We start from the raw sequence: 14358 nt of genomic DNA, 5'->3' as shown, positions 1-14358 counted from the left end.
GGTTTTAGTGTAAGACAGGTTAGGTTTTATTTCACAAGTAAATTTGTATTTATTTTTACTAGATAGTTAGTAAATAGTTAATAACAATTTACTGATTAATCAACCTAGTTAAAATAAATACACACTTACCTGTGAAATATAAATAGAACATAAGCTAGATACAATATAACTGTTAGTTATTTTGTAGCTAGCTTAGGTTTTATTTTACAGGAAAGTATTTATTTAGTTTTAAATATGAATAATTTAGGTATTAATTGTAATTTTTAATCAGAATTATTTTAATTATGTTAAAGTTAGTGGGTGTTAGGGTTAGGGTTATGGTTACGTTAGAGTTAGACTTAGCGTTAGGTTTAGGGGTTAATAACTTTAGTATAGTGGCGGTGACATTGGGGGTTAATAAGTGTAGTTAGGTGGCAGCGATTTTGGGGGCAGCAGATTAGGAGTTAATAACAGTAATGTAGGTTGCGGCGATGTTAGGGACAGCAGATTAGGGGTTAATAAGTGTATGTAGGTGGCGACGACATTGGGGGCAGCAGATTAGGGTTCAATAATATTCAACTAGTGTTTGCGATGTAGGAGTGCGGCGGTTTAGGGCTTAATATGTTTATTATAGTGGCGGCGATGTCCGGAGCGGCAGATTAGGTAGTTTATGGGTATTAGTGTACTTTGTAACACTTTAGTTATGAGTTTTATGGTACAGCTCTGTAACGAAAAACTCATAACTACTGACTTTCAGGTGGCAGTACAGATCTTGTAGTTATAGGCTGTACCGCTCAGTTTTTGGCCAGACAGGCAAACTAGTAATACCGGTGCTATGGAAGTCCCATTGAAAAAGGAGTGAGGTACACCTATACCTACAACACCTGTAATACCAGCGGTAGTGAAAAAGAGCCATAACGCTGCTTTTTCACTCATAACGCACAACACGTAATCTAGCTGCAAGTTTATTTAATAAATATAAGTTATTCACTTTATTCTGTTAAACTGAGAATTGGCAAAAAACAATGACCTTTGTTGCCATTAACCACTATTTCCTATATTTACATGGAAGTTACTTTGCATACTAACTAACAACTTATTATGCTACAAACACCTTGCATTAGTGTACATTTTAAGCCCATGCATACCTGGATCATCCACTGAGGCCGATTTATCAAGCTCCGTATGGAGCTGTATGCAGCTGTTTTCGCCGGAAACAGGAGTTAAGAGTCAACGGTTTTAAGACTGCTGCTCCTTAACTCGTCCGCTACCTCTGAGGCGTTGGACAGCAATCCGCCCGATCGCATACAATTGGGTTGATATACACCCCCTGATAGCAGCCAATTGGCCGAGAATGTGCAGGGGGCAGTATTGCACAAGCATTTCTAGTAAAATGCTTGTGCAATGATAAATGCCGACAGCGTATGTTGTCTGCATTTATCGATGTTCGCCCGCACATTGATAATTCGGCCCTTACTGTCTTAATTTTAGGAAATATCCTTAGGTTTATTTATAATGTGGCCACATGTTGTTTTTTTAAGTTGAAATATTGTGAGATAATATTTGATATGCTTAATATTTTGTAATAAATTATTTGTTTTGTACATTAGTATCTATAATTTCTTATTGGAAATCAAATTCCTTTGACCCTGTGGTACTGTGAGTAAATGTTTTGGATGAGTGGATGCTGGCTAAAGTACTCTAACTTTTTTTTTTTTTTCATTACTGTTCTTTAGTACCTCTGGGCACCCCTGGGTATATCAGTATTTTTATATATCTAGGGATCTTTATATTGATTATATACTGTATATCTATATAAATGTTTGTGTAGATTTGTATGTGTTTATGTATATATCTATTGTATGTGTATGTGTGTGTACATATGTATGTGTATGTGTGTGTACATATGTATGTGTATGTGTGTGTACATATGTATGTGTATGTGTGTGTACATATGTATGTGTATGTGTGTGTGCATATGTATGTGTATGTGTGTGTACATATGTATGTGTATGTGTGTGTACATATGTATGTGTATGTGTGTGTACATATGTATGTGTATGTGTGTGTACATATTTATGTGTATGTGTGTGTACATATGTATGTGTATGTGTGTGTACATATGTATGTGTATGTGTGTGTACATATGTATGTGTATGTGTGTGTACATATGTATGTGTATGTGTGTGTACATATGTATGTGTATGTGTGTGTACATATGTATGTGTATGTGTGTGTACATATGTATGTGTATGTGTGTGTACATATGTATGTGTATGTGTGTGTACATATGTATGTGTATGTGTGTGTACATATTTATGTGTATGTGTGTGTGTACATATGTATGTGTATGTGTGTGTACATATGTATGTGTATGTGTGTGTACATATGTATGTGTATGTGTGTGTACATATGTATGTGTATGTGTGTGTACATATGTATGTGTATGTGTGTGTACATATGTATGTGTATGTGTGTGTACATATGTATGTGTGTGTGTGTACATATGTATGTGTATGTGTGTGTACATATGTATGTGTATGTGTGTGTACATATGTATGTGTATGTGTGTGTACATATGTATGTGTATGTGTGTGTACATATGTATGTGTGTGTGTGTACATATGTATGTGTATGTGTGTGTACATATGTATGTGTATGTGTGTGTACATATGTATGTGTATGTGTGTGTACATATGTATGTGTATGTGTGTGTACATATGTATGTGTATGTGTGTGTACATATGTATGTGTATGTGTGTGTACATATGTATGTGTATGTGTGTGTACATATGTATGTGTACACATGCATACATACATTTACATGCAAAAGTACACATATATATACACATGCATACTCATGTACAAATTCACACACAAACACACACTTTGTTATATTATACATGTGTTTTTATATACTTTTATTGTAGCTCTAATATTTTTTTTCCAGATCTCCTGTCGAGCGCAACTCACTAATTTGATCAAATGTTTAACGCAGTCACACTATCCATTGAAAGTGAAAGGCACACAAAATAAATGTCAACTGTGCTAATATTCACTTCTTTTTTTTAAACCTTGGGCTTGTAATATCAAATTGTGTGCTATTCTTAGCGCTGACCTGTGATATTGATAACATACCCAACACTATCAAAACTGAATAAATAATTTCTTTAATTATTGTATGTGTCATATGTATCATACTTAACTGTGTAATACTGTACATGCAAAAGGTTTATCATATTAATTAATTATTAACAAAACCCTATGTATATTTGAAATATATATTTGCATATTTTCTTGCTATAACATTGTAACAATGTATTAATATTATCAAAAACAAGAAACTTGGGGGGCGGAGCTGGACGCAGCTAAGATGGCTGCTTAACATGAGGCTCCGAAAATCAGCTCCACATATGTTGCCTATATTGGTCATTGAAAGCTCTACAGAACCGCTCAGCTTGGAGCACTAAACTGCCCTAACGCAGGAGCATAGATATACCTTGGCTGAAGTCGCCAGTTTATCAGACAGAGCGGGGAAGGTGCCGGACCGCAACCAGCCTCATTGTGATGCACACGGTAAACCTGACTTCCGACCAACACACCAGAGGGCCGTAGAACCTGACCGGAGCGGAGCAACACAAACACGGACAAGTAAGGTGAAATACCGCCATTACACTTGTGCCCCTATCTCGTAGTAAAAGCTCTGTAGAAACATCCTGGCAGACAGAGCATAAAACTAAGTCAGAACAGAACCGCCAACGGCCGCTTACACATTTCTATGAAGTGCAGCTTGTTAGACCCAATCATTGTTATAAAGAGCCCATAAGTAGAGGGGGACATATTATAATAAGCAAATTGATTTGTGTGGGCTGGATATTGATTTGGAGCTATACCGCAAGCCCATAAAGCAGAACTCAAGAGTGGAGGACTAAAAGGAGGGGTTGCTTGGGAAGGCCTGCACATCTAATAAAGGCCTAGGAACATAATAACGCAGGTTACAGCTACTGGCAGAGGCACTTGCATTAGTGTTAAGCAAAAAGAATAAACTGTGAATACCCACTGCCAGAAAGCACACGCTGAGGCTGCACCTAACTAACCACAAACACCAGATAACACACAGGCTTGGCAATAAGGCCTGGATCTCCCTAGGCAATTCAAGCTGTGAGATCTGCAAGATCAGTTAAGAAGCACAAGAAATCAAGGACCAACGTGCACTATGAACCCCAAAAGATTACCAAAGTTCTCTAAACCACACAAATCATTAAGCCTAAAAGATAATTCAGTGGATCAGTTTTCTCCTCTATGGGACTAAAGCCCAGAATTAGCAATGAAGTAGGCGCTCAGCCAAAATACAGAGAACCTATGCAGCAAAAAAATTTGAGCTATTCAGAAGAAAGCACATCTGTACCAAATACAATCCTTTCCACGCTAGCATCTAAACAAGATATAGCAGACATCATCCGCTCCTGCATACGGGAAGAAATAGCAGACTTCAAACAAGACCTACATACTGTGGGCAACAGAGTAGAAGCATTGGAAGAATTTACAGATCATCTACAAGATGAAGTGAATAAGGTACCAGACACTACCACTCATCAAACGACTATAATAGCCAAATTATATGATAAAATAGAGGACCTCGAAAACAGGAGCCGCAGGAAGAACCTCAGAATACGAGGTGTACCTGAGTCCGTGCTCCCCAAAGACCTCCCAACTTATCTACCAGCGCTTTTTGCGCACTTGAGGAATACCACCCCAACCACAGACATCCCTTGGGTCAGAGCACATAGGGCACTCAGACCAAAACCACCTGATACAGCACCCCCAAGGGACATCGTCATGAAATTCAAAGAATTCATGGAAAAGGAAGAAATCCTAACTCTCTCCTGTAAAAATCAAACAGTGAAATTCAGAGGGGTGGTACTCCAATTCTTCCAGGATTTATCACAACGGACACTGCAGAGGAGAAGAGAGCTGGCACCCCTCACAACTCTGCTGCGCCAGAAAAAAATACTATACAGATGGGGTTTCCCCTTCCATCTTTACCTATTGCACGGCAATAGGAAACTATCCTGCAGGAATATAGCGGACATTGGGGACTTCTGCTCAGCACTGGAAATAGAAGCTCCAAGAATCTCGGATACAGATGAACACTCAGAACCACCAAAGAAGAAACAAATAGATCCAAATCGCTGGCAAAAAGTGGCTTCCAAATCGGGAGGCCAAGCACCTACCAGAGCACCCCGCTTTCCTCTAAGAGACACAGACTGAATTAAAGACTTAATGAGTAGACTCACAAAAAATCAAAATTATGGACAAGTAAAGTCACTAGAACCTAAGGGGTGGAGGGCGAGATGTGGTAACGTATTAATACAGAGCACTGTACTATATTAAAAATGACGAGTTAAGGCTATTTAAGTATTGTTGATATAAGTTGATAGACTAGTTGTCTGCCAGTATTATTAAAGGTTCCAATATACCACGCTGAGCATAGATTTTAGAACAGGTCTACTGAAGTATAGGCAACAGTTAGACTTAGACACAAAAGCATGTAAAGGAGCTGGTTACTACCACCTCTTCTTTTCTTAACGTCACATGACACTAAGAGTACAAAAAAACATACCTTTAGGGTATGTAATACACAATTTATCTCAATTATGTTTAATGTTGTTTTTATTGTTTCTTTTGTTATTATTGAATATCTGGAAAACAGGCATACAGATGTGCAGAGAATGTTACATGGCTACACAATCCATTTCAAAGAGCACCAGAGGCTGGTCTCCACGCATAGACATACAATTGTTTGGTAAGAATGATTTCTAAAGATAAGGTTATAGTTCTGTTAAGTCAGAATACTAAAGGCCTAAATTCCACACAGAAACACTCCATAGCACTTCAAGACCTTCGTAGGAAAAAGGGAGATATTCTCTTTTTACAAGAGACACATTTTCTAAAAAATAAAGAGCCCAGATATTTAGTATCCCACTATACACAACACTTCCACAGCTTATTTGACCATAAAAGGAATGGCGTAAGCATCCTTATAAGTAAGCACATATCCTTCACCCATATACAAACCCATATGGACTCAGAAGGCAGATTCTTATGTGTGATTGGACTACTGTATGGCACTCCAGTGACATTAGTAAATCTATATGCCCCAAATTCAAAACAGGTGCCCTTTACATAGGAGGGGATCTCAATATTCCCATACAACCGAATTTAGATACCACAAACCCTAAACCCTCCACACCCAAGAGCACGGTTAAACAATTGTGGAAATTAATGCGAGATCAAACCCTGTTTGACATATGGAGATTTAAACACCCTACACAGAAAGATTACACCTTCTTCTCCTCCCCACATTGATCTTATAGTAGGATTGATTATCACTTAACTAACCAAAAGGGTCTGTCTAATGTGCTATCATCTAGACTGTCGCACACTGCATGGTCAGACCACTCTGCGGTGCTCACACAACTTAAATGGTCCTCAGCACCAGTAAGCACTTTTACTTGGAAACTGGACGAGAGTTTACTGGACTCTCCTGATTGCTCCCGGAATATTTCCAATTTAACTCCCTCCCTGAAACAGATTCCTTTACGGTTTGGAAAGCTCACAAGTGCTTTATTAGAGGGGAGTTCATTAAGCAACAGGCATATATCAGGAAGAAAGTGCGTCTGCAATATCAACAATCGACAGACTTGCTATCTAAACTAGACTATGCACACAAAGAAAACCCCTCAGATACTCAAATTTTAGAAGAATTGGTAAAAGCTAGGAAAGCGGTTTATGATCAATGGCTAAAAGAAGCCAACACATTAGCATTAAAAACTAAACAAAAATTTTACTTTGAAAGTAATAGATCGGGGAAATATTTGGCCCGAGCCCTCAAATTAAGAAAGCTGAAAACCTTCATACATGAAATAAAAACACCCACAAAAGAAAAGGTAAATACCACACCAGAAATTTTGTCCCAATTTTTAACATACTACACTAGACTCTACAACATAAACAAAGAAAATCCCTCAGTAGCCACAGAGGATAGCATCAAAACTCACTTAGCAAATACTTCTTTACCCCAACTAACCAAATCCTAATCGGATGAACTAGAAGTCCCAATATCAGCAACAGAAATCTTAACGGCCCTTAAACAAATGCCCACCGGGAAAAGCCCTGGCCCCGACGGGTTTACGGTCCAATATTATAAGAAATTTGCACCTCTACTGATCCCACACTTGTGCTTACTTTTCAATAAAACAAATAAAAACCACCCTTTCCCTTCTGTAATGCTGGAAGCCCATATTTCTGTAATCCCAAAGCCTGGAAAACAAGCGGATGACCCGGCCAACTTCCGCCCCATTTCATTATTAAATGTGGACATTAAATTGTACGCAAAAATTATAGCAAACAGACATAATAAATTCCTTCCACAGCTCATACATCTCAACCAGGTGGGTTTTATACCCCATAGGGAGGCGAGAGATAATACTATCAAGGTAATTAATTTATTAGAATATTCCCAAACCCACAATATCCCCTCAATATTCCTGGCTATCGATGCCGAAAAGGTCTTCGATAGGCTGGACTGGCTATTTTTAAAATCCACCCTGACTCGATTTGGCATAGGTGAGAAACTTATAGACAAAATGTTTGCATTATATCACGCTCCTCAGGCCCGGATTAAATTGAACGACTCCCTGTCAGATTTGCTACCCATTTATAACGGAATGAGGCAGGGATGTCCTCTCTCGCCCATACTTTTTGTGTTGGCCATGGAGGTTTTAGCAGCTAATATAAGAAACAATAATGAGATACAAGGGATTCAAATAGGAGACACACAATACAAGACAACGCTATACGCTGACGATGTCCTTTTCACACTGACCTCTCCACAGCAGTCTCTCCCACCACTTATGCAGGAAGTCAAAACCTACAGCATTTTGTCAAATTATAAACTAAATGTATCTAAGTCAGAATTTTTGGGAATGGGGATATCAGAGCAAATGGGTAGCCTAATTAAAACGCAGTACCAATTTACTCAGAAACAGAGTTCAATAAAATACCTAGGGACCCAGATAGCTAAATCATTTGATTCACTATTTATACTGAACTACCAAGGTATCCTTAAATGCGTGCAAGCAGACTTAAGGACTTGACAAAACAAACATCTATCATGGTTAGGGAGGATACACGCCTTCAAAATGAGCATTTTACCCAGGTTTCTTTACCTATTCCAGACATTACCAATTCAATTACCTGCACATTACATGCACGCAACACAAATAGCAGTAAATGCATTTATCTGGGCAAATAAAAAACCTAGAATAGCAAAACACACATTATATAGGAGCCGAGACAGAGGAGGATTGGGAGTTCCCAATTTAGATTTATATAAACAGGAAGCACAATTGGTAAGGATTGTGGACTGGAGCGTTAATGCACATAATAAAGAATGGGTGAAATTAGAACATGATCTGGCCAACACGAAAAGTTTGGGGGCTATGTGCTCTATGCACAAGCAACAGAGGACTGGTTTATCTTCTGCCTCTACCCTAATTAGAGACACTTTAACCGCTTGGGATGTATACACCAGATCGCAATATAAAATATCTACAATCCCTTCGCCACTTACCCCTATACTGCACAACATAGAATTCCCCGCTTACCAACATATCTGGGTGAATAATTCATACACCATATCAGCAGGTTTACCATGTAACGCGGTAATAGAGCAAGGAAACATCCTAACAAAGACAGCATTGATAGACAAGGGTATTTTATTTTTCCAGAGGTGGTATGAATATCTCCAACTTACACATTTCATCACTCACAACAAAGATAAGCCCAATCTGATTAGAAACCTCACCCCCTTTGAAATACTGTGTCGGTCAACTACTCCAGTGAAGGGTTCGCTATCGACAATATACAAGCTGTTAGCAGACATACACTCCAAAAACCCTCCCTCCTATACTAAAACCTGGGAATTAGAAATGGGCATTAATATAACAACAGAGACATGGGACATGATTTTCCATCAGATGGGTAAATCACCTTCCATCACTGAAACCAACATGAAACTTCTGGAACGATGGTACCTACACCCTAGTAGGCTAGATAAAATATACAAACAAAAAATCCTCCTTTGCTGGAGAGATTGCAAACAGGTAGGCATACTTTTCCATATCTGGTGGGAGTGCCCTATATTGCGACCATTTTGGCAAATACACAAAGAGATACAAATCGTTCTATCTCATAATATATTCCACTCGATCCTTTAATCTTATTGTTCAACAAGCCACCAGGGATTAAATGCAAGTATAGATCCATTCTGCTATATATTATGCTTAGTAGTGCCAAACAACTAATCCCACGTCTATGGAAGCAGCAACTGGTGCCGTCAATGTTGGGGTGGAGACAAAACGTGACTTTCCTCCTAACTCTGGAGAAATATCATTATCATAAAACCAACAGACTAGACTTTTACTGTGCTATGACTCTCTACTGGGAAACATATATCCACACAGTACATAAACCCCAAAGATCATTAGATAGCACAGCCTTGAATTCATATCACACAGACACAGTTGTCAAGTGAAGACCGGCTCTGAAAAGCTCTGAACAGCTCTAATGCCTAGATCTCTTATAGCATACTAAAACCAATACCTGCCTGATCCAGTTAAAATATGAAGTTATGATATTATTAGCTACGTTGATTGTTTTTTCTTGTTTTTGTTTTCCTTTGTTAGTTTTGAAAAAAAAAAATCTTCTATAGGCTTTATCAGATAGACTCTCTCAATGAGAGTCTTATCACTTTTGAAAGTACATATTGATATTTACTTTTGTATCTTTATTGTCTTTGTCATAAGAAACTTGTACGATTATATTTGTATATAAATAAAGCTTATATAAAAATAAAAAAAAAAATAAAAAAAAACAAATAAAACAAAGCAAAACAAACAAACAAAAAAAAAACAAGAAACTTAATTTGATATGAAATTGCAATAATTTTATACTGTTTTTCTTTCAGGTAATCAATGATAAATATCTACTCCAGAATTTGTATTGTTTAAACAGAGAGATAATCCCTTTATTACCCATTTTCCAGTTGTGCATAACCAGCATGTATATATCAATATACTTTTACCTCTGTGATTACCTTGTATCTAAGCCACTGCAGACAGCCCCTTTATTTCAGTTCTTTTGACAGATTTTAGCCAATCAGTGCCCTATCATAAGTAACTTCATGGGCGTTAGCACAATGCTATCTATATGGCACACATAAACTAACGCCCTAGAGCTGCGAAAAAACTGTCAAATACATTTAGATAAGATGCAGCCTTCAAGGGCATAGAAATTAGCATATATGCCTACCTAGGTTTAGCTTTCAACTAAGAATACCAAGAGGACAAAGAAAATTTGATAATAAAAGTAACTTGGGAAGATTTTTTTTTTAAATGATGTACCCTATCTGAATCATTAAAGTTTAATTTTGACTAGACCTTCCCTTTAACTGTAACATAAGTAAACAGAAAAGATACATTTCACTGTATTGATGTTTAATATAATTTTAGTTACATAAAACCTTCATATCAACAAAACTCTATTCTAATATAATAATAATTGTTACAGACTCCATTTATCAAGCTGCAGATGCAGGTCGGAGACTTTGCAGTGCACACAAACTCACACAAACCTAGAACCACATGATAAATGGGAACAGCCATCTTTAGGTAGATGCTTCCTAATCTTCTTAACTGCTCAGCCACCTCAGAAATAGTATAGTCAAAAATCAAACTTATATGATTCAGATAGAGCTTGCACTTTAAAACAATTTTCTAATTTACTCCTATTATCAATTTTTCTTCATTCTCTTGGTATCTTTATTTGAATATATTTTCGATTCAGCACCTGGGTAGCGCTTGCTGATTGGTGGCTACATTTAGACACCAATCAGAAAGTGCTACCCAAGAGCTGAACCAAAAATGGTCCAGCTCCTAAGCTTACATTCTTGCTTTTTCAAATAAAGATACCAAGAGAACAAAGAAATTTTGATAACAAGAGTTAGTTAGACAGTTGTTTAATCTGCCTGCTCAATCTGAATCATGAAAGTTTTATTTTGACTAGACTATTCCTTTAAGCCATACAGGACTAATTTGTCTGGAACAGGCCCTAAACTTGATCAATTTCTTCTGAGAAGGGGGTGGTAGGGCTAAACAGACGATTCCATTTGGGATGCTGCATTGCTTTCGCCAAAGCGTCCAGACAGGTTTCATGTCTGGTTACCTTTTTTTCTATATTATAATAATCAGGGACTTATGTGTTAAACAAAAAAAATTGCTCTTAAAAAAATTGTTCTCATGAATATTCAACACTCTATACATATAAATAGTGTTGAATAGATAGATAGAAGATAGATTTTATATATATATATATATATATATATATATATATATATATATATATATATATATATATATAACAACAATTAAAATTATGGGGAGACGAAAAGTGAGTTTAAAATCCTCCACTAAATTTAGAGAAAATAACTAATTGTATAAACCATTTACAAATCTAAACAAGTCAGAAGACTTGCTATAAACCCAAAAACTCTCTGACTACACTGTTCCCAATGCAGCAAAGGAATCTGGGTAAGATATGCAAATGAGTTCACAATGACTCACCTTTTTACTTTTAGCCTGCTTTTTAAAGACTGACTTCCCTTTATGCCATAGCACTGCTGCATTACACAGCTTTTTTGCTTAGCTAGGGTTAGTACACTGATTCTAACCAATCCCAGGACAGCTGTTTCGTGGTTTTTGCCACTCATCAGCTGGGAGTAGGTTGAATCACTGCTTGGTAAAGTTCATTTCTGGGGGAAATTCAACAACAATTAAAATTATGGGGAGGCGAAAAGTGAGTTTAAAATCCTCCACTAAATACAAAATATAGAGAAAATAACTCATTGTATAAACCATTTACAAATCTAAACAAGTCAGAAGATGCTATAAACCCAGAAACTCTCTGACTACAATGTTCCCAATGCAGCAAAGGAATCTGGGTAAGATATGCAAATGAGGTTCACAATGACTCACCTTTTTACTTTTAGTCTGCTTTTTAAAGACAGACTTCCCTTTATGCCATAGCATAACCCTAACCCTAGCTAAGCATAAAAGCTGTGTAATGCAGCAGTGCTATGGCATAAAGGGAAGTCTGTCTTTAAAAAGCAAGCTAAAAGTAAAAAGGTGAGTCATTGTGAACCTCATTTGCATATCTTACCCAGATTCCTTTGCTGCATTGGGAACAGTGTAGTCAGAGAGTTTCTGGGTTTATAGCAAGTCTTCTGACTTGTTTAGATTTGTAAATGGTTTATACAATGAGTTATTTTCTCTATATTTTGTATTTAGTGGAAGATTTTAAACTCACTTTTCGCCTCCCCATAATTTTAATTGTTGTTGAATTTCCCCCAGAAATGAACTTTACCAAGCAGTGATTCAACCTACTCCCAGCTGATGAGTGGCAAAAACCACGAAACAGCTGTTCTGGGATTGGTTAGAATCACTGTACTAACCCTAGCTAAGTATAAAAGCTGTGTAATGCAGCAGTGCTATGGCATAAAGGGAAGTCTGTCTTTAAAAAGCAGGCTAAAAGTAAAAAGGTGAGTCATTGTGAACCTCATTTGCATATCTTACCCAGATTTCTTTGCTGCATTGGGAACAGTGTAGTCAGAGAGTTTCTGGTTTTATAGCAAGTCTTCTGACTTGTTTAGATTTGTAAATGGTTTATACAATGAGTTATTTTCTCTATATTTTGTATTTAGTGGAGGATTTTAAACTCACTTTTTGCCTCCCCATAATTTTAATTGTTGTTGAATTTCCCCCAGAAATGAACTTTACCAAGCAGTGATTCAACCTAATCCCAGCTGATGAGTGGCAAAAACCACGAAACAGTTGTCCTGGGATTGGTTAGAATCACTGTACTAACCCTAGCTAAGCATACAAGCTGTGTAATGCAGCAGTGCTATGGCATAAAGGGAAGTCTGTCTTTAACCCCTTAATGACCACAGCACTTTTCCATTTTCTGTCCGTTTGGGACCAAGGCTATTTTTACATTTTTGCGGTGTTTGTGTTTAGCTGTAATTTTCCTCTTACTCATTTACTGTACCCACACATATTATATACCGTTTTTCTCGCCATTAAATGGACTTTCAAAATATACCATTATTTTCATCATATCTTATAATTTACTATAAAAAATATTATAAAATATGAGGAAAAAATGGAAAAAAACACACTTTTTCTAACTTTGACCCCCAAAATCTGTTACACATCTACAACCACCAAAAAACACCCATGCTAAATAGTTTCTAAATTTTGTCCTGAGTTTAGAAATACCCAATGTTTACATGTTCTTTGCTTTTTTTGCAAGTTATAGGGCCATAAATACAAGTAGCACTTTGCCATTTCCAAACCACTTTTTTTCAAAATTAGCGCTAGTTACATTGGGACACTAATATCTTTCAGGAATCCCTGAATATCCATTGACATGTATATATTTTTTTTTAGAAGACATCCCAAAGTATTGATCTAGGCCCATTTTGGTATATTTCATGCCACCATTTCACCGCCGAATGCGATCAAATAAAAAAATTTTTTTACTTTTTCACAAATTTTTTCACAAACTTTAGGTTTCTCACTGAAATTATTTACAAACAACTCATGAAATTATGGAATAAATGGTTGTAAATGCTTCTCTGGGATCCCCTTTGTTCATAAATAGCAGACATATATGGCTTTGGCTTTGCTTTTTGGTAATTAGAAGGCTGCTAAATGCCACTGCGCACCACACGTGTATTATGCCCAGCAGTGAATGGGTTAATTAGGGAGCATGTAGGGAGCTTCTAGGGTTAATTTTAGCTCTAGTGTAGTGTAGTAGACAACCCCAAGTATTGATCTAGGCCCATTTTGGTATATTTCATGCCACCATTTCACCGCCAAAAGCAATCAAATAAAAAAAAATTGTTCACTTTTTCAAACTTTAGGTTTCTCACTAAAATTATTTACAAACAGCTTGTGCAATTATGGCACACATGGTTTTAAATGCTTCTCTGGGATCCCCTTTGTTCAGAAATAGCAGACATATGTGGCTTTGGCGTTGCTTTTTGGTAATTATAAGGCCGCTAAATGTTGCTGCGCATCACATGTGTATTATGGCCAGCAGTGAAGGGGTTAATTAGGTAGTTTGTAGGGAGCTTGCAGGGTTAATTTTAGCTTTAGTGTAGAGATCAGACTCCCACCTGACACATCCCACCCCCTGATCCCTCCCAAACAGCTCTCTTCCCTCCCCCACCCCACAATTGTCCCCGCCATCTTAAGTACT

The sequence above is a fragment of the Bombina bombina genome, chromosome 2, assembly GCF_027579735.1.
Source record: "Bombina bombina isolate aBomBom1 chromosome 2, aBomBom1.pri, whole genome shotgun sequence".
Taxonomy (NCBI): Eukaryota; Metazoa; Chordata; class Amphibia; order Anura; family Bombinatoridae; genus Bombina; species Bombina bombina.
Note: the sequence above shows the minus strand (reverse complement) of the source record.